General features: G+C 44.2%; 1 protein-coding gene across 1 annotated transcript in view; it reads left to right on the forward strand.

The window, feature by feature from the left end:
- The first annotated feature begins 13209 nt into the window (after window positions 1–13209).
- LOC311121354 (poly(rC)-binding protein 4-like) overlaps window positions 13210–21465 on the forward strand; it is a 57436-nt gene continuing 49180 nt past the window's right edge. Inside the window, exon 1 of the mRNA XM_084195853.1 lies at window positions 13210–13353. The gene's annotated coding sequence lies outside the window, so the exon portion shown is untranslated. The remainder of the gene's footprint in view (window positions 13354–21465) is intronic.

Raw genomic sequence — 21465 nt, forward strand, 5'->3', positions numbered from 1 at the left:
TGTCAATGCTGTGGAGCTGGGATTTCTGAAGAGAGACTCAAATGTCACTTTAACCATTTAGGGGTGTATTTTGATACAAGGTGGGGTGATCTGTGTTGTTTGGGACATGATTGTGTAGGTATAGGGCTACAGTGCATTCGGAAAGTATTCAGACCCCTTAATTCTAAAATTGATTAAAACAATTTTTTTCTCATTAATCTACACACAATACCCCATAATGACAAAGCAAAAACAGGTTTTTCGAAATGTATACAAATATATATATTTTTTAAACAAGAAATATCACATTTACATAAGTATTCAGACCCTTTACTCAGTACTTTGTTGAAGCACCTTTGGCAGCGATTACAGCCTCGAGTCTTCTTGGGTATAACGTCACAAGTTTGGCACACCTATATTTGGGGAGTTTCTCCCATTCTTCTCTGCAAATCCTCTCAAGCTCTGTCAGGTTGGATGGGGGGGAGCATCGCTGCACAGCTATTTTCAGGTCTCTCCAGAGATGTTTGATCGGGTTCAAGTCCGTGCTCTGGCTGGGCCACTCAAGGACAATCAGAGACTTGTCCCAAAGCCACTCCTGCATTGTCTTGGCTGTGTGCTTAGGGTCGTTGTCCTGTTGGAAGGTGAACCTTCACCCCAGTCTGAGGTCCTGAGCACTCTGGAGCAGGTTTTCATGAAGGATCTCTCTGTACTTTGCTCTGTTCATCTGTCCCTCGATCCTGACTAGTCTCCCAGTCCCTGCCACTGAAAAACATCCCCACAACATGATGCTGCCACCATGCTTCACCGTAGGAATGGTACCAGGTTTTATCCAGAAGTGATGCTTGGCATTCAGGCCAAATAATTCAATCTTGGTTTCATCAGACCAGAGAATCTTGTTTCTCATGGTCTGAGAGTCCTTTAGGTACCTTTTGGCAAACTCCAAGCGGGCTGTCATGTGCCTTTTACTGAGGAGTGGCTTCCGTCTGGCCTTTGTGCCTTGACACAATCTTGTCTCTGAGCTCTACGGACAATTCCTTCGACCTCATGGCTTGGTTTTTGCTCTGACATCCCCTGTCAACTGTGGGACCTTATATAGACAGGTGTGTGCCTTTCCAAATCATGTCCAATCAATTGAATTTACCACAGGTGGACTCCAATCAAGTTGTAGAAACATCTCAAGGATGATCAATGGACACAGGATGCACCTGAGCTCAATTTCGAGTCTCGTAGCAAAGGGTCTGAATACTTATGTAAATAAGGTATTTCTGTTTTTTAAAATACATTTGCTAACATTTCTTAAAAGCTGTTTTCACTTTGTCATTATTGGGTATTGTGTGTAGATTGCTGAGGATTTTTTTTTATTTAATCAATTTTAGAATAAGGCTGTAACGTAACAAAATGTGGAAAAAGTCAAGGGGTCTGAATACTTTCCGAATGCACTGTATTTACTTTAGCCACAATTAAAGCAATAATTTATCTAACCCTTACATTAATCTTTACTCTGACTTGAGCCCTAAATCCGACCAAACTCCAGCTGTAGCTACATAGCCATTGTAATAAATATAACTCCAGAACATGCCTTAGTCCAAACCTTAGCTGAAATCCCAGACCTAATCCTAGCTAAACACACAGCTGTTGGCCTGTTGCCTTTGCTGTCCAGTGACTCACATATCCATGCTTAAAAACTGTGTGTTTCCTTTGAAGAAAACTTGTATTATCTAAGTCTCAGAAGAGCTCAATATCATGGAATGAAATAGAAAAACAATAAAGTGCTACCTCTCTTATAACTGTGGTAGAATATACAGTGTGGTTATAGAACTGGGAGGCAGCCTGCAGCCTTCAGGAAGAGTAGAACCATTCTTTTCGATCTCACCGTTTAAATCAAGGAGTCCTTGAGCATTATGTGGCGTTTGGTGTCACATTGTAAATAACCAACAATATGAACATTATTCATGCATTATGTCCCTGGACAGCAGATGCCACAGGCTTTCAATCTCTGACTTCACCATTCTTTACCATCTATTACTTTTCACAGAACCATGGAAATCACAAAGTATTGTGGTCCATGAACAGTTTCAAAACCAACTTTCAATTGTTTCTCTGTCAAGGGCCATCTGATCCATTATTCAGTTTGTTCATGTTTTCTTGTTGGCTAATGTGCTCAGTCCACCATTGTAGAGTGGACAATAGGAAACTCACTGGGGGAGAAAATAAACTAACTTTGAGTTGTTGTTTAAAGTAATCAGTTGCAGTTCAGGTTAGAGTTATGTGTGCCTTTTAATATAAAAATGTTGTAGAAGTATTAGGCCAAATTTTAAGGTTAAATTCATCAACTGTTTCAAATGGAAAATTGGATGCAAATTGACAAATTAGGTTAGTGATTTGAAAGGGTATGGTTAAATTCTTTGATCGTGAGTCATAGGAATTTGACTCAGACTTAATTAAACGAGACAATACAACTGTTCCGTTCCTTTCTCCCTATCGCTGTGATAGTATAATTAAACTGTAAGTGTGATTGTACACTCTGTGCCCAGGCGCTTATACAGTACAGTAAATCATGACAAATTCAAACATGACATGAAAAGATATAACGTGCAAGAAGCCTTTTTTCTTTACTTAATATTAAAGCAGATATTAGAATTCCATCAACAATGGGTTCTGTCCTTACATTGTCTTCATCACTTTCAAAAGCCAGCTTCAAAGCAGGACCTTACATTATCAAATAAAAACACATAATCCATATTTAACCTCCTGTCCTCAATACAATTTGTGTGACGAGGTGTGAATGAAGGAGTCAGCGCAGGAGGTAAAATACCGAAGTCCAGAGTTTATTCCGTTTACATAAATCAAACGCCCAAAGCATCAAACGAAACTATTAAAAGGGAAAACATCCACCTTGGCATAAACACAGTGAATAGTAGCTCAACCGAGCTACACGCTCACACAACAAACAATCACTCACAAAGACAAGGGGAACAGAGGGAACACTTATACACATACTAATTAGGGGAATGAGCACCAGGTGTGTGTGATTGACAAGACATGACAAGTGGAGTGATGAGAATGGGATCGGCAGTAGCTAGTACTCCGGTGACGACGAAGCCTGCCCGAACCTGGAGGGGGGGCAGCCTCGGCGGAAGTCATGACAGTACCCCCCCCCCCCCTCCCGACGCGCGGCTCCAGCAGTGCGCCGACTCCAGCCTCGGGGATGGCCAGGAGGACGCGGAGCAGGGCGAGTCGGATGGCGACGGTGGAAATCCCTCAACAGGGAGGGATCGAGGATGTCCCGCCTTGGGACCCAGCACCGTTCCTCCGGACCGTACCCCTCCCACTCCACGAGATACTGAAGGCCCCCCACCTGATGCCTCGAATCCAGATGGAACGGACCGAGTACGCCGGGGCCCCCTCAATGTCCAGAGAAGGTGGAGGAACCTCCCCCACCTCAGACTCCTGGAGCGGACCAGCTACCACCGGCCTGAGGAGAGACACATGAAACGAGGGGTTAATACGGTAATCAGGGGGGAGTAACAACCTGTATGTCACCTAATTTATTCTCCTCAGGACTTTAAACGGCCCCACAAACCGTGCGCTCAGCTTCCGGCAGGGCAGGGGGAGGAGCAGATTCCGGGTCGAGAGCCAGACCTGATCCCCCGGTACGAGCACCGGGGCCTCACTGTGGTGGCAGTCAGCGTTGGCCTTCTGACGACGCACGGTGCGCTGGAGGCGAACGTGGGCAGCGTCCCAAGTCTCCTCTGCGCGCCGAAACCAGTCATCTACCGCAGGAGCCTCGGTCTGGCTCTGGTGCCACGGTGCCAGGACCGGTTGGTAACCTAAAACACATTGGAAGGGTGTTAGGTTAGTGGAGGAGTGGCGGAGAGAGTTCTGAGCATATTCTGCCCATGGCAGGAACACCGACCACTCCCCTGGCCGGTCCTGACAGTAGGTCCGCAGGAACCTACCCACATCTTGATTCAACCTTTCGACCTGCCCATTACTCTCGGGGTGAAATCCAGAGGTCAGGCTGACCGAGACCCCCAGACGTTCCATGAACGCATTCCAGACTCTAGACGTGAACTGGGGACCTCGGTCAGACACTATATCCTCTGGAACCCGTAGTGCCGGAAGATGTGAGTAAACAACGCCTCCGCAGTTTGTAGGGCCGTGGGGAGACCGGGCAGAGGAAGGAGGTGGCAGGACTTTGAAAAGCGGTCCACAACGACCAGGATAGTGGTGTTACCTTGGGAGAGGGGAATATCAGTGAGAAAATCAATACTCAGGTGAGACCATGGTCGTTGTGGAACTGGTAAAGGTTGTAGCTTACCCGCTGGGAGGTGCCTAGGTGCCTTACTCTGGGCGCATACTGAGCATGAGGAAACATACACCCTCACGTCCTTAGCCAAGGTAGGCCACCAGTACTTCTCGTCAGGCAGCGCATTGTACGACCGATACCTGGATGACCAGAGGAGGGTGACGTGTGTGCCCAGTAGATCAGACGATCACGGATAAGCGCAGGCACGTACTGCAGCCCAGCTGGACACTGCGGTGGAGATGGATCTGTGCGTAATGCCTGTGCTATATCTGCGTCCATCGCCCATACTACCGGCGCCACAATGCATGAGGCCGGGAGTATGGGGGTGTTGTCTCTGGGCCTCTCCTCTGTGTCATACAGCCGAGACAGTGCGTCTGCCTTCACGTTCTTCGTACCCGGAATGTATGAGAGTGTGAAATCAAACCGGGTGAAGAAGAGGGCCCACCTGGCCTGTCGAGGATTCAGCCTACTCGCTGCCCGAATGTACTCCAGGTTACGGTGGTCTGTCCAGACGAGGAAAGGGTGTTTCGCCCCTTCGAGCCAAAGTCTCCACACCGTCAAAGCTCGGACAACAGCCAGCAGCTCTTGATCACCAACGCTGTAGTTCTGCTCCGCCGAGCTGAGCTTCTTAGAAAAGAAGGCACAGGGGCGGAGCTTGGGTGGCGTGCCCGAGCATTGGGATAAGACCGCTCCTATCCCTACCTCGGACGCATCCACCTCCACTACGAACAGTAGTGATGGATCGGGGTGAGACAGTACCGGGGCTGAGGTGAACAGACCCTGCAATCTACTGAAGACCAAATCAGCCTCAGCAGACCAGCGGAGCCGGGACGGCCCACCCTTCAACAAGGCGTTAATGGGAGCTGCAACCTTGCCAAAGCCCCGAATAAACCTTCGATAGTAGTTGGCAAAGCCAAGGAAGCGCTGCACCTCCTTTACCATGGTTGGAGTCTGCAAATTACGCACGGCTGCAATGCGGTCTCCCTCCATCTCCACACCTGTGGTGGTAATGCGATATCCGAGGAAGGAGATTGACTGCTGGAAAAACTCACACTTCTCTGCCTTGGCATAAATATCATTTTCCAGCAGTCGGATCAGTACCTTGCGAACCAGGGACACATGCTCGGCGCGCGTAGCGGAATACACCAGGATGTCATCGATGTAGACCACCACACCGCGACCAAGCATGTCCCAAAACACCTCGTTTACTAAGGACTGGAAAACGGATGGAGCATTCATCAAACCGTAGGGCATCACCAGGTATTCATAATGCCCAGAGGTTGTGCTGAATGCTGTTTTCCACTCATCCCCTTCCCGAATACGCACCATGTTGTAGGCACTTCTGAGGTCTAATTTGGTGAAGAAGCGGGCCCCATGCATTGACTCAATCACTGAAGGAATGAGGGGAAGAGGATAACTAAATCGTACCGTCACATTATTCAGTGGTCGATAATCAATGCACGGGTGTAAACCGCCATCTTTCTTCTTCACAAAGAAGAAACTCGAGGAGGCAGGTGAAGTGGAGGGACGTGTATATACCCCTGGCGCAGGGACTCGGTGATGTATGTTTCCATAGCCTCCGTTTCCGCCTGCGACAGGGGATACACATGACTCCTGGGAGGTACAGCGTCTACCTGAAGGTTTATCGCGCAATCCCCCTCCCGATGAGGTGGTAATTTAGTCACTTGCGTCTTGGAAAATGCGAGCGCCAGATCATGGTATTCGGGGGGAATGCGCACGGTGGGTGTACCGTATGGACTTTCCACCGTGGTCACACCAACGAAGTGGTCACACCAACCCTGACACTCACGCGACCACCCCGTAAGAACCCTCTGCGGCCATGAGAAATTGGGGTTGTGAAGGGCTAACCACGGGATACCCAAGACTACAGGGTAAGCAGGAGACTCAATAATCATAAAGGTGATCTGCTCAACATGCGTCTCCTGCGTAATCATGGTGACTGGTACCGTAACTTCCTTAACCAACCCGGACCCTAATGGTTGACTATCAAGTGCTCTGATGGGGAGTGGAATGGTTAGGGGAACCAATGAAATGCCTTGACGCCATGCAAATGCCCTGTCCATTAAATTCCCAGCTGCGCCTGAATCGACTAGCGCCTTACACTGGGAACATACCAAGTGATCGGGAAAGGAGATAGATAAAGTACAGTGCGCCGCAAAGGGCTCTGAACACGTTTGGTTGTTCGTTACCTGGGGTGATGCGGGAGTACCCTGCCTTCCGCCTCCAGACCCAAAAGAACGTTGACTGCGACGTGAGGTGGATTGTCCCTTCGTGCCACCAGAGTGGCACTGTCGCTGTCCTCCTGCGCTCTCTCGACCGGCGGCTCCACCCAGCTCCATCTACTCGGGGTCAGAGTCGTCCGGAGTGGGAACGGGCAGACCCCTACCAGAACGTCCTCTGGCTGCTAGCAGATTGTCCAGCCGGATGGCCATGTCCACCAGTTGGGAGAACGATAGCATGGCATCCCGGCAGGCTAGCTCCCATCGGAAGTCCTCCCTTAGGTGGCACCGGAAATGGTTGATCAGGGCCCGCTCGTTCCACCCAGACCCCGCTGCCAGCATCCGGAACCCCAGCGCGTAGTCCTGAGCGGTCCTCGTCCCCTGCCTCAGATGAACCAATCGTTAACCCGCCTCTCGACCCTCAGGCAGGTGATCAGAAACGTCCCGAAAGAGGTGAGCAAACTCCCCGTAGTCCTCCAACGCGGTACCTCCCTCGTTCCACACCGCGTTGGCCCACTCCAGGGCTCTCCCACAAAGGCAGGAAACGAGGACGGATACCTTCTCCCGCTCCCGGGGCGCCGGCCTGATGCTGGAGAAATAAAACTCCAGTTGGAGTAGGAATCCCTTACATCTCGCTGCCATCCCATCAAACGCCGGTGGCCGGCGTTTGATGGGATGGCAGCGAGATGTAAGGGATTCCTACTTTTTTTATGGTTCCTACTTTTTTAATGCCCAAAGCATCAAACGAAACTATTACAAGGGAAAACATCCACCTTGGCATAAACACAGTGAAAAGTAGCTCAACCGAGCCACATGCTCTCACAACAAACAATCACTCACAAAGACAAGGGGAACAGAGGGAACACTTATACACATACTAATTAGGGGAATGAGCACCAGGTGTGTGTGATTGACAAGACATGACAAGTGGAGTGATGAGAATGGGATCGGCAGTAGCTAGTACTCCGGTGACGACGAACACCGAAGCCTGCCCGAACCTGGAGGGGGGGCAGCCTCGGCGGAAGTCGTGACAATTTGGCTGAGCTGCTCCATCTAAATAATGGCTCCTATATAGCGTATTTTAGCTATTGACGTGAACAGAAGCAGCACTTGACCCAGCAACACTCTGATTATTGTGTGTGTACTGTGTGCTCTTGTGTGTGTGTACATGTGTGAGCTGGAATGTGATGCATACAGTGCATTCGGAAAGTATTTAGACCTCTTCCCCTTTTCCACATTTTGTTACGTTACAGCCAATGTAATGCAAATGTGCCTACGGTGGGTCACACAAAAATGTTTCTTTGAAGATTAGAATACTGAGAGGGAATTTAATAATGGGAGACTGTTTAAACATTATGCCGCAATCAAATGTGTTATGACAAATGTCATTTCTTAAATGATGATAAGTTATGTAAATGAGTATTGGAGGGAAAAACAGCCCCCCTTTCATGTTCGTCTCATGGTTGAGCTGTGAACATCAAAGCAGCATGCCAACATATTACCCCTGCCTTCTTTCTAAGAAGATGAGAGATTCACCACAGGCTAACCTCAACAAAAATAACAAGTGAGAAGAACAGAAACCACGAGGGTTCAGGCAAGTGAAGACAGACAATACCACGTTGGTTCTGAGGTGTAAACATTTGTCAGGGCCATGTTGAGAAACTCCAGGAAATTCAATGCTGGGAATGTTAAATCATGTTTGTGCTTGTTTGTCTGTGAGAGTATTGGAAAGAAAAGGAGAGACATTCCATGGCTGAGTAATCACCGCCCTAGTGTCATCTCTTGATGTTTCAGTGCCATTTAGTGTGAGAGACATTTATAGGCCTGAATGCCTCTAGACAAGTATATGGGCCACGTACATTATGTAGGCCAAAGTAAGTGGGGGTTGTCATTGTAACAGGGCTGATTGACTTCCTAATACTAAAGGGAACAACCCATCACAGATAAAATAATGTAAGGTGGAAATAATGAGTTTACATTTTTTGATAGACATCTCAGAGAATGTGGATGAAATAATTTCATTGCACTTTCAAAACACTAAAGTACTTATGGAACGTTGAAGTCATACATTAAATCATACTACTGAGGTAATTGTCATACTATGACTACATTAAGCACAACTCACTTTGAACACCACCATCTTCAATACACAGGCATTTTCCAGGAGTGAAATCAGTGAATGGAGAACCCTGGGAAAGAGGCCTGGATGCCCCACCCAGAATAGAAAAATCTGCGATCCATCGTTGAACGTTATAATCACTCAATGTAAAAAACAACCTATTACAATCCCAATCTCAAGACCTGGAAAACAACAAGGGTTCAAAATAAAATCCCTCATACTTACACACACACACACACACACACACACACACATAAACACACACACAGACACAGCTAACCAGGGGGCAAATTTGATGAAGTGCTCTGTCATGATGCCACGCAGAGCCCAGCAATGTCATCTTAGTCAAATGTCATGTTTCAGTGCAGGTGTGTGTGTGTGCGTGCGTGTCTCTCTCAGTCTAACCAGAAGTCATGTTTCAGTACAGCTACAATTCCTCATCCTTATTGATGACTGTCTCATTCCCAGCTCCACACTTGAGCTGTTGTACAACCACCATCTGTTTTAAGTGATATCTATACACAGAAGCTATCCAGCAATCTAAGCGCCATTGCTCCAGCGATGGTAGCAACAGCGCTCTCTGTTTTTACATAGAAGAAGACTATCACTTTCTGTCTTTCTGCAAGAAAGATTAGAAATCCCACAGCACCTCCTACTGCTAGAATGAAATACCATTCATTCGCTCTCTCCAAGAGAGGTGTTGACCTTAGCAAGCTATTCAGAGCAGTGTGAGGCAACTTGTGTTTTAATGCCAGGGTCCTTGACTTACTATTGCCCATAAAATATGATCTGAATAGTCAAGACAAACAGCCTACATGGAGTTGTGTATCTTCTAAAGAAGCCTGTATTGATGTGAAAGTATAGAGCTCACGGTGGACCTCAGATTCATAAAACAAAACTCAAGATTTGTGATAGGCTGCTTTTGACATTGCCGAAGACAACGTGTAGGCCCATACTGCATTATATTTCAAAGTATTTCACTTTGAATTCTTGTTCAAAAGAAAAAAACGATTGAGATCTATCAGTAGTCTGCAACATAATACAGTACATGAAATAGAATATATTAGAGGTACCATGCTGTTGCCTACAGTTCTGAGTTGATGTCATTGTATGAAGAGAGACAGACATCTTCCAATTCCTTTGATGCCAGTGAATACAGAGGGGTGAAACAAGTCAATGGATCAATTTCCAATGGACACCACTGACAGTCCAATATAAAACAATGTGTTGTGGACTCTTGATAAGTTGTTACAAGAGTATTATACTGTATTACACTGTATAATCAGCTACAGAGTTGCTTCCTGTTTTGATAACACTTATTTTGTGTATTCAAAATTCCACAAACTGTTGACATTGACTAATTTTCAGTCACTCAGTGAGCACTGATGTTCCACGCCTGAAGCAGAGTGTGTCTGTATGTAATCAGTTAAATAAATGAAGCTGTCATCTTCCAATTACCCAGCTATTCCACTGACTGAGGGAGACCGACAGGGACAGACAGAGGCTGCTATGTCATGCTTCACAGTCAAGATATTACTAAGCCATTACAGAGTAGACTGAGAATTTATGACTGCCCTATGTGTATTTTGGGGAAATGGAAACAACTGAGATTTTAGCTTAGCTGCTGACCTGTCACCAGGAAGGCCAAGAAGATAGATCATCAAGGACCTCAGCCACCCGAGCCACGGCCTGTTCACCCCACTACCATCTAGAAGGCGGAGAAAGCACAGGTGCATCAAAGCTGGGACCGAGAGATGGAAAAAAAAGCTTCTATCTCCAGGCCATCAGACTGTTAAATATTCACCACTATAGCCGGCATAGTCACCACTATAGCTGGTCTCCACCCAGTACCCTGTCCTGAACTTAGTCACTGTTACTAGACAACTACCACCCAGTTCTCTACCCTGCATCCTAGAGACTGCTGAACTATGAACATAGTCATTGAACACTGGTTACATTAATAATGTTTACATACTGTTTTACTCACTTCGAATACTGAACAAATATATAAACGCAACACGTAAAGTGTTGGTCCCATGTTTCATGAGCTGAAATAAAAGATCCCAGAAATGTTCCATACGCACAAAAGAGACAGAATAACAACAACAAAATCCAGAAAAACGCATGTCAAAAATGTTATAAATTGATTTGCATTTTAATGAGGGAAATAAGTATTTGACCCCCTCTCAATCAGAAAGATTTCTGGCTCCCAGGTGTCTTTTATACAGGTAACGAGCTGAGATTAGGAGCACACTCTTAAAGGGAGTGCTCCTAATCTCAGTTTGTTACCTGTATAAAAGACACCTGTCCACAGAAGCAATCAATCAATCAGATTCCAAACTCTCCACCATGGCCAAGACCAAAGAGCTCTCCAAGGATGTCAGGGACAAGATTGTAGACCTACACAAGGCTGGAATGGGCTACAAGACCATCGGCAAGCAGCTTGGTGAGAAGGTGACAACAGTTGGTGCGATTATTCGCAAATGGAAGAAACACAAAATAACAGTCAATCTCCCTCGGCCTGGGGCTCCATGCAAGATCTCACCTTGTGGAGTTGCAATGATCATGAGAACGGTGAGGAATCAGCCCAGAACTACACGGGAAGATCTTGTTAATGATCTCAAGGCAGCTGGGACCATAGTCACCAAGAAAACAATTGGTAACACACTACGCCGTGAAGGACTGAAATCCTGCAGCGCCCGCAAGGTCCCCCTGCTCAAGAAAGCACATATACAGGCCCGTCTGAAGTTTGCCAATGAACATCTGAACGATTCAGAGGAGAACTGGGTGATAGTGTTGTGGTCAGATGAGACCAAAATCGAGCTCTTTGGCATCAACTCAACTCACCGTGTTGGGGGAGGAGGAGGAATGGTGCCTATGACCCCAAGAACACCATCCCCACCGTCAAACATGGAGGTGGAAACATTATGCTTTGGGGGTGTTTTTCTGCTAAGGGGACAGGACAACTTCACCGCATCAAAGGGACGATGGACGGCGCCATGTACCGTCAAATCTTGGGTGAGAACCTCCTTCCCTCAGCCAGGGCATTGAAAATGGGTTGTGGATGGGTACTCCAGCATGACAATGACCCAAAACACACGGCCAAGGCAACAAAGGAGTGGCTCAAGAAGAAGCACATTAAGGTCCTGGAGTGGCCTAGCCAGTCTCCAGACCTTAATCCCACAGAAAATCTGTGGAGGGAGCTGAAGGTTCGAGTTACCAAACGTCAGCCTCGAAACCTTAATGACTTGGAGAAGATCTGCAAAGAAGAGTGGGACAAAATCCCTCCTGAGATGTGTGCAAACCTGGTGGCCAACTACAAGAAACGTCTGACCTCTGTGATTGCCAACAAGGGTTTTGCCACCAAGTACTAAGTCATGTTTTGCAGAGGGGTCAAATACTTATTTCCCTCATTAAAATGCAAATCAATTTATAACATTTTTTACATGCGTTTTTCTGGATTTTTTTGTTGTTATTCTGTCTCTCACTGTTCAAATAAACCTACCATTAAAATAATAGACTGATCATGTCTTTGTCAGTGGGCAAACGTACAAAATCAGCAGGGGATCAAATACATTTTTCCCTCACTGTATATATATATATATATATATATATATATATATATTCCGGACTCTGACATTGCTCATTCTGATATTTCTTAATTTTATTTTGGGGATTGTGTGTATTGTTTCGTATTGCTAACGTTACTTGCTAGGTATGTTTCACTGTTGGAGCAAGAAACATAAGCATTTAGCTGGACCTGCGATAGATAACATCTGCAAAATATGTGTACACGACCAATACGATCACCTTTCACAGAGTTAGTAACTCTCTCACTTGATCTATAGCAAATGAAGAATGTGCAATGAAATGTTATTGTATATAGCAGAAGAAAAAGTTCGTGTAATTTGTAGACATGTTTCTAAACAATAGCTGAGATATTCACTAGATGGCAGTATATGAGAGCAAGTTGTAGGATAGCCCAGTCATAATTCTGGACCGCACAGAACATACCTCCACGGGTGGGCATTAAACAACCCTTTTACTCTTTTCAACTTCGCCAACGCTCTTTTACCTGAACAGAATACAAGCCATCAAGTAAGTCTTGTGAACTGATGGGCACTGGTCCCAATTCCCACGGCCTGAACATACAGTATGAATCTATATTTCCCAGGAGCTAAATGAAGCTATTCGAAGGCGACAGTTATTGTCATTTATGACCAAACACATTTTAAAAGTCATCCTATTCAACATGCGAGAAAAATAGGGTCCCCATCAATCGAAATGACCGATTGGTCATGCGACACACAGCGGGAAGCATGAGATGTCGCCGAATTTATGCAGGGATCCCATGGGATAGCCATCACATAGCCCGGGGGACAGATCGCCAGTGGAGTCAGGAGTGGTTAGATAGTTGGGCAGAGTCTTTTACCCAGAGTACACTGAAACCTTCACCTTGGTAAGCATAGCGGTCCGAAAGTGTAGTCCGTCATTCGTTTTGAGCCGCATGCATCACGCTCCATCGAGCAGTCCCGGTCTCCACGCACAGGCGCCTTGTACTCAGTCCCGTTTTATTATTTCAGAGTGATACAGGAAGGAGAATCCGTATCAGCACACTGTGGAATCTAATGTGGATGCAAAACCCGTTTTTTAAAGATTCATGGGGATACTTTAGAGGAAATCTTGACGACCCTGCTTGTACACAGGTAAGATACGATTTTTGTGTTATTGATTCAAGCGGTCACTTGTTATTTTTCTGGTGAATGTGCAGTGATTTCTTCAACTTCTAACACCTCTTCTGTAATGTCTTGCTGTGTCTTCCTATTCTCAAATGCTGAACTATTTCAATTAGTGATAGAAAACTCCCTTGATGTGTAGATTGGACCATTCATGTAGCGTATGCCTATTATTACCAAATAACAAATAAAATACATTGTTTATGACTGAATGACCGCACACCTTTCTTTGTCTGAATATCATGGTATTTTTCCTGACATTGATTATCCTTTTTTAATTTTATTTTTTATAGTCTAGCTAGCCTAAATGTGGTTTATGCATTTTTAGACATTAAAATACACATTTTTTATTGTTTCTAATATCAAATGTTTTGCATACACACAGTATTCAAAGAAACCTGAAATGGTTGTTGCAATATAAAGACACTGCTTTTGGGCTGAACTCCACGACATATGGTGCAATCAAGACAGATGTGTTCAATGAACAACAGTTGGCTAGTTTATTGGGATTGAGGAGACAATTGGCCCCTTGTTAATAGACGTCTTTATGATAATAAAAGACGACCCAGCTGCCTAGGCCAATTCTAGCTGCACAAAGATCCCACTCAATACAACAAGGATGGCGGTGTGGGCGCGTGCTCGGTGCTGTGTATGTGTGTGTGTGTGTGGGGGGGGGGGGGGGGGGGGGGGGGGGTGTATGTGTGCGTGTGCGTGTGCGTGCGTGCGTGTGACGGGCGCATCATTCACTGGGATGCCTAATTGCATTGGTCTCTGGCTGGACTGAAAGAATAATGAGTTGACCCAAATGTCTAGTGAAGTATGCCGAGAAAAATTCTACTTCAGATTCCACTATCATAATTTCATTTTGGCACATATGTATTTATATACTGAACAAAAATATAAACGCAACATGTAAAGTGTTGGTCCCATGTTTCATGAGGTGAAATAAAAGATCCCAGAAATTTTACATATGCACAAAATTATTTTTTCTCTCAAATTTAGTGGACAAATTTGTTTACATCCCTGTTAGTGAGCTTTTCTCCTTTGCCAAGATAATCCATCCATCTGACAGGTGTGGCATATAAAGAAGCTGATTAAACAGCATGATCATTACACAGGTGCACCTTGTGCTGGGGATTTATTTCAATTGACTGATTTCCTTATATGAACTGGAACTCAGTAAAATCATTGAAATTGTTTCATGTTGCGTTTATATTTTGGTTCAGTATATCTTTTTTTATCTTATGCTGCCATTGGTCACACAGCTTGGTGATAAGTAAAGAGCTCATGTTTTTTGTATAGCCTAACTAGATCAAACTTGAGGTGACAAACAGGGTTATTGTGTACAGAACAAGCTTAAAAAAATACTTAGAATTTGGCTCATGCAATTGTTTTATACAGAGTATTCAAGTATTTATTTTAATCAGCAATTCTGATTCTCTGAAATACACAGGACTGTATTGTTATATTGTGTGTGTGTGTGTCAACCATCATTTGTTTCATTGCACTGTAGGCTCACTGTTTCTCAATCTCCTTCAACCTTTTTCTATTTAGGAGAATTGTAATTCAGCAGAAGCTTTACAGTGAACAGTCACAGTCAGGCATGTACAAAATCCCTAGTCAGATTGGAAAATGTTTTAGTGATATTTGAGCATTCACTTACATTTATAATCTGACCTGGTCAAAATGCTGCAATGCTGCTACCAATATCAAAAATCAGCTTGACGTTGGCATTTGAGGTTTGGATCTCCTACTGAAGCCGCACACAAACAGGATATTTAATACTGTTCAAAGTCCTCTAAAATGTTGATGGTTTATTTTTCTATTACATTCTGTGTGTGTTTACCAGATTTATCAAGGACGTAATAAGTTAGACCAATCGTAGCACAAAAGGCACCATTGGATTTCAGTGGGTCAATCGCCATGGACTTTCCAGGACAATAAGGTCAATGAAATAACATCCACATATGGATCGTCTGATTAGAGAAAGCTTGGTACAAACCAACACTCCCTGGTGCAATTGGAGATGAACAGAGCTTCCTGTATTCTGTTTTTGTGTCTGTTTTCAGCCTGGTCAATCCTACACTGCTGGAAACCTATATGACGAGAGACATAAGTCATGCATATCAATGATCCTATATCAGTCATCTGCATTACCTTTCTTTATCTATCTTATCTCATCTTTCTTCAAGCTGAGTTTTTAACATGATCTAATTCTACCAGGAGATCTCTTGAGGTTTAGATTCTAATTTTCGAGAGTGTCCTGGCATTAATCCATGCTTATATAGTGTTCCTACACAGAGAATCACAGTATTAGCTCCTGATTTAAATCATTCTCTCTCAGGGAGGATTGTTTGTTCATTGAGGGAATATGAGGATGGGATAGAATACACCCATAGAGATACGTGAGCCAGACTCTCCCTGGCAGATAGTGAGGATCAATAAAGGACAGAACTGTGTGTGTGTGTGTGTGTGTGTCTATGTACGTGCATGCGTGCGTGCGTTTGTTTGTTTGTGAGTGGGAGAGAGAGCGACTGAGAGAAGGATAACGTTTTCCGTGCCTGTCTTTCTGTCTATCTGTTTCTGAAAGAGAGAAAGATGGAGACTCACTCAGAGACAGGGAGAGAGACCATCAGGCATGACTGACGCTCTCAGTCTGAATGTAATTCCTTAATGCACTCCAAGAATCAAAGATCTAATAAGGAGTGGAAGGGCCTCTTCAATAATGAAACCCAAGCAGCATCTCTGCAGCAGCAGCAGAGGAAGGGCTGAGGGCTGAGAGGACTCATAAATAACTGACTCTAGGCCTGACACATGCTTCTCCAAAAGGCTGGGAATTGCTAATACCCTTCCTCATTTACAACCAGGCCCTGCCTGCACCGTCAGGGAGAAAAAGCACTGTTCTAGTCAATGAGAATGGAGTCATCAAGGTCTCTGTAATGCTATACAGTACAGTAGACAGTAGCTCTGCTTAATTATCCTAAGCTGCAGACCATGGCCATCTGTATGGTGACTGGTTAAAGACATGCTCCGGTACTTTGGCGACTAAGAAAGTATTTTTTAAACCTCCCGCTTTGGGCTGGATGAGTCAATGTGTAGTTCATACATGCATAATCTTTGAGAATAATTACTGTTTTACCTCAATAAGCCATGAAATCCCTAGTTTGAAATAGACTGTTTTCTTCCAGAGAATCTCTTTAATAGTGTTTCAGAAAAGGAGGAGAAGGATGTGGAGGTCTTGATGGGATTCGTTTTTAAGGATGCAGGCTTATTAGGTGAAAGCGATACAAGCTAAACTGAGTCATACAGAGTTAGTCATACAGAGTTTATTCAAATATTCTATTTAAGCAGTAATGCACGAGGGGGTGTGGTATATGGCCAATATACCACAGCTAAGGGCTGTTCTTATGCACGACGCAACACGGAGTGCCTGGATACAGCCCTTAGCCATGGTATATTGGCCATATACCACAAACCCCAGAGGTGCCTTATTGTTATAAACTGGTTACCAATGTCATTAGAGCAGTAAAAATAAATGTTTTGTCATACCCATAGTATACAGTCTGATATACCACAGCTGTCAGCCAATCAGCACTCAGGGCTCGAACCACCCAGTTTATAATCAATCATATTTTATTGTTCTATCCCTCATTATGTCCAGACTGTTGACTTGTATTAAAATATAACGGTTCGACCCTGTTGACATTACAGCAGAACATTAATGGTCACAGTCAGTTATGTTCAGTCATGCATTATTTTTTGTCACAGGGGTTTTCATATTACACATATACTTTTTTTCTCTGTGTATTTGAGGCAAATCCCTTGTAGCAATTAACCTGTATTTACAGTAAGTCCATTAACCTGTGTTTGTTAGTGTGGAACTCAATATTAGGAAGGTGTTCTTAATGTTTTGTTCACTAAGTGTAGACTCTGTAGGGTACAACCGATGCCTCCCACACACACAGCATCGTCGATGGAAATAGATTTCATGTCGCAAGTACTGCTTTCTTTATCACATATTTTGACAAGATGTGTGAGCCTTGTTGAACAGCTCCAATATGAAATACTAACGATTTACAATGCATTGATATGTGAACAGTTCGTCCTCACAGACCTTCATAAGGCTTGTGCAGTGCACAACAAGTCAGCTCAATTTTTAGACCATCTTGTTTGGCTATGAGAAGTTTCTCTTTGCGAAATGCAACGTGATAGTCTTGCTCCCTTCACTATCCCAGGTATGAACCCTGAGCTGGTATGAGCTGACATAGCCGATGGGAGTTTCCCATGAAAACACTTTACTGTATTTATTGTGTCTCTGATAGGCTCATCACCCTGCACAGCCAAACCCCATCGCTCCTCAATTCAATCTAACCTGCTCTGCAATATTTACGGAGTAGTTCTTTGGTCAAATAAATCACAGATTGTTTTACTACTACTACTTGTAATAATAATAATTAGGTGGGTGCATATATTTGTCCTATTTACCACATGTAGAAGTGGGTATTATACGCATGTGTGAATTGGAAATGTGTTTTTTGCATATCCCTCCTGAGACAACCTCGGTGAGGTCACGGCCATGGTCGTCTACTGCTACTACTACTACTACTACTACTGCTACTACTACTACTACTACTACTACTACTACTACTACTACTACTACTACTACTACTACTACTACTACTACTACTACTACTACTACTACTACTACTACTGCTACTTCTACTACTGCTGCTACTACTGCTACTAATTGTACTACTACTACTACTACTACTACTACTACTACTACTACTACTACTACTTCTACTTCTACTACTACTACTACTACTACTACTACTACTACTACTACTACTACTTCTACTACTACTACTACTACTACTACTACTACTACTACTACTTCTACTTCTACTACTACTACTACTACTACTACTACTACTACTACTACTACTACTACTACTACTACTACTACTACTACTACTACTACTACTACTACTACTACTACTACTACTACTACTACTACTACTACTACTACTACTACTACTACTACTTGGGGTGGCAGGTAGCCTAGCAGTTAGAGTGTTGGGCCAGTAACTGAAAGGTTGCTAGTTCAAATCCCAGAGCCAACAACTTGGAAAAATCTGTCGATGTGCACTTAACTCTAAATGCTCCAGGGTTGCCGTTGATAATGGCTGACCCTGACCTTGGCCACACTCTCTGAGGATCTATTAGAGTGCGTTGGGATATGCAAAAAACACATTTCCAATTCGTATAGTGCAGACTTCTACATGTGTGAAATAGGACAAATACTAGCACCCACAAAATTATTACTACTTCTACTACCGGGTAGACTCCCCTAAATATGTCTATTTTTCTGATTAAAACGTATGTGTGCGCGAGGAGTAGTTTGTAACAAATACACTTTGTAAATGTTGTGAAATGAAGTTTAATTGAATTCCAACTTAATGATTGAATTCCAATAACATGAAGATGGTTTATACAGGGCAGTATTTTATATTTTTAAAATCAGTCAGCAAACACTATTATGCAGAGGGACTTACAAGCAGTGCATAGGCCCACAATGAGGCAGCTGAACTGCTACAATACACACAACAGCACTTCAAAAGTAAGTGATGAGGATGGAGTAGTGTGTATATATGAAGGGCATGAGTCTTAGTGGCAGTAATCCGCTTTGCTCTGTGGAGACAGTCTATAAGGCAGTGAAGGTTTCTCTTTCAACCGGCCGTCTGCATCAGCGTGTGTTTTTGCATCGGCGGCTGGGGAGGAGCTTTTTATCCCCCCCCCCCCATCCTCAGCTGCTGAGCGCCTGAAATATTTAACAAGGACTGCACTATTCTTGGATTTGTGCTCCGTTTGTTTTGAAGCTTATGTAATAATAACCCGTTGTGTTTCATCCCACCGCAAATGGTAGTGTTTGGTGTACGCATGCCATTCTCAGACAAACACTCGCTTGGCAAACTGAGGCAAAGTGTGTTTTACCAATGAGGGGTGTAATGCCATCGTCAATATGATGCAAGGTTACTCTGAATGACGGCAGAGGTTGGGAATGTACAGTATGTGGCGCCGAATGCCATTCCATTCTATTTAATGTGAAGGTATTTTAGTATTGTTTGTCCTTTTATGCAGTAAATTGGTCTCTTGATGGCTGTTTTGGGCCTCTCTGGGCAAATTGTTGTGTTAGATTTCAGAACAACACTGAAAGCTATCTCTCAAATTAAATCAAAGTTCTGAAGCATACATTCTAGGTCTACTGTGCTGGAAAAGTCCATCCACACTGAAAGTCAATCTAATGATCAGTTAATCTATTCATACTTCACTGTTCAAGCTTCTCATATTATTGGCTTCTTTTTTTCTAGAAGCTATTGATCTGCCTCTCTGTCTCTGTATATGTCTCTCCCTGTCTGTGTCTCCTCCCCTCTGTCTCTCTCTTTCTATGTCTGTCTGTCTGTCTGTCTGTCTGTCTGTCTGTCTGTCTGTCTGTCTGTCTGTCTGTCTGTCTGTCTGTCTGTCTGTCTGTCTGTCTGTCTGTCTCTCTCTCTCTCTCGCTCTCTCTCTCTCTCTCTCTCTCTCTCTCTCTCTCTCTCTCTCTCTCTCTCTCTCTCTCTCTCTCTCTCTCTCTCTCTCTCTCTCTCTCTCTCTCTCTCTCTCTCTCTCTCTCTCTCTCTCTCTCGCTCTCTCTCTCTCTCTCTCTCTCTCTCTCTTCTCTCTCTCTCATTCTCTCCTCTCTTCTCTCTCTCTCTCTCTCGTCTCTCTCTCTCTTTGTCTCTCTCCTCTCCTGACTGCTCTCCAGTGAGGTCTCAGATTCTCTGACTCATGCTCTGGATTGGAGGATGGGAGGAAGGAGGGAGGAAGGAGGGAGGATGGGATGAAAGAGCGGATGAAGAGGGGGAAAGTCATTTTGCAGATGGAGAGAATGACCTTCATCCAGTGGGATAAAAGCTTGAGTTAATACCTTGCTAAAGTGTATTCAGTACAATGCCAAAAAGTATTCAGAAAGATGTATGGTGCAAACGCAAGCCCTCTAATAGGAGATGTGCCATTAGAACATGAAGAAAATGAAAATTACCCAAAGAAATACTAGCGTTGAACTACTGATTAGTAGATAGGGCCCCGTTTTCCGAAAACGTAATCCGGCTATAGTCAGTTATTTTTTAAAACCAGTTAAGGATTACCCTATTTTTTAAGCCATCCGAAGTGGTCTCTGATTCTCGCAAGATGAGTTTGCATTAGAGCAGAACTGAAGCATGCTAGATGACTACAGTATAGAGATCATCTGCACTGGCACTGCTGTCCCCACTACAACCAAAGCCAGCATAATTACAGCCTCTGACACTGTGTTGCTGTGTGTCTGGAACAAGCAGCCACTCATAGCTAAGGGCTGGCAACACAGAAACATGGCCTCTCTAATGATCACTAGCTATCTGGATGTTTGCCTTCTGTTGTTCTCTTCTCTCATGCTTTAATGAGAGGAACTATGGTTTCCTTAATATTGACATCGGACACGCCATGAAAGCAAATACCTTACGAGTGGCGTCATCACGTGATCACCGGAAACGTTTGATATTGTGAATGTCAACCAGACAGTTAATTTAGCTTTTTGTACATTGCTAGCAAATGAAGAATCCCTTTCACATGCATGAACTAGCATGGATTGAGGGCTGACAGGACTGCACCAGATTGACAACCAGAGACAACTGGCATTTTATGTAATGACATAGTGTCATACTGACTTTATGGCATCAGTTGTCAACCCAACTCACTAATAATACTAATCAAGCTCAAACACACCCTTCTAATGATAGTGTCAAAGGGGTGTCACTCTTCCCTCCCCAACTTCCTCTCATCTGATGTGTTTCTAAGGAGATGATATGTTTCAACGTAGTGCAGATGGATTGATATCTCTACCAGTTGCCATGACATAATGCATCCTTTACCCTCACTGATTCTCTGCGCTCTTAGAAAAAAGGGTTCCAAAAGGGTTCTGTGGCTGTCCCCATAGGATAACCTTTTTGGTTCCAGGTAGAACTCTTTTGGGTTCATTGTAGAACCCTCTGTGGAAAGGGTTCT

The sequence above is a fragment of the Coregonus lavaretus genome, assembly GCF_964263955.1.
Source record: "Coregonus lavaretus genome assembly, contig: HAP1_SCAFFOLD_2586, whole genome shotgun sequence".
Classification (NCBI taxonomy): domain Eukaryota; kingdom Metazoa; phylum Chordata; class Actinopteri; order Salmoniformes; family Salmonidae; genus Coregonus; species Coregonus lavaretus.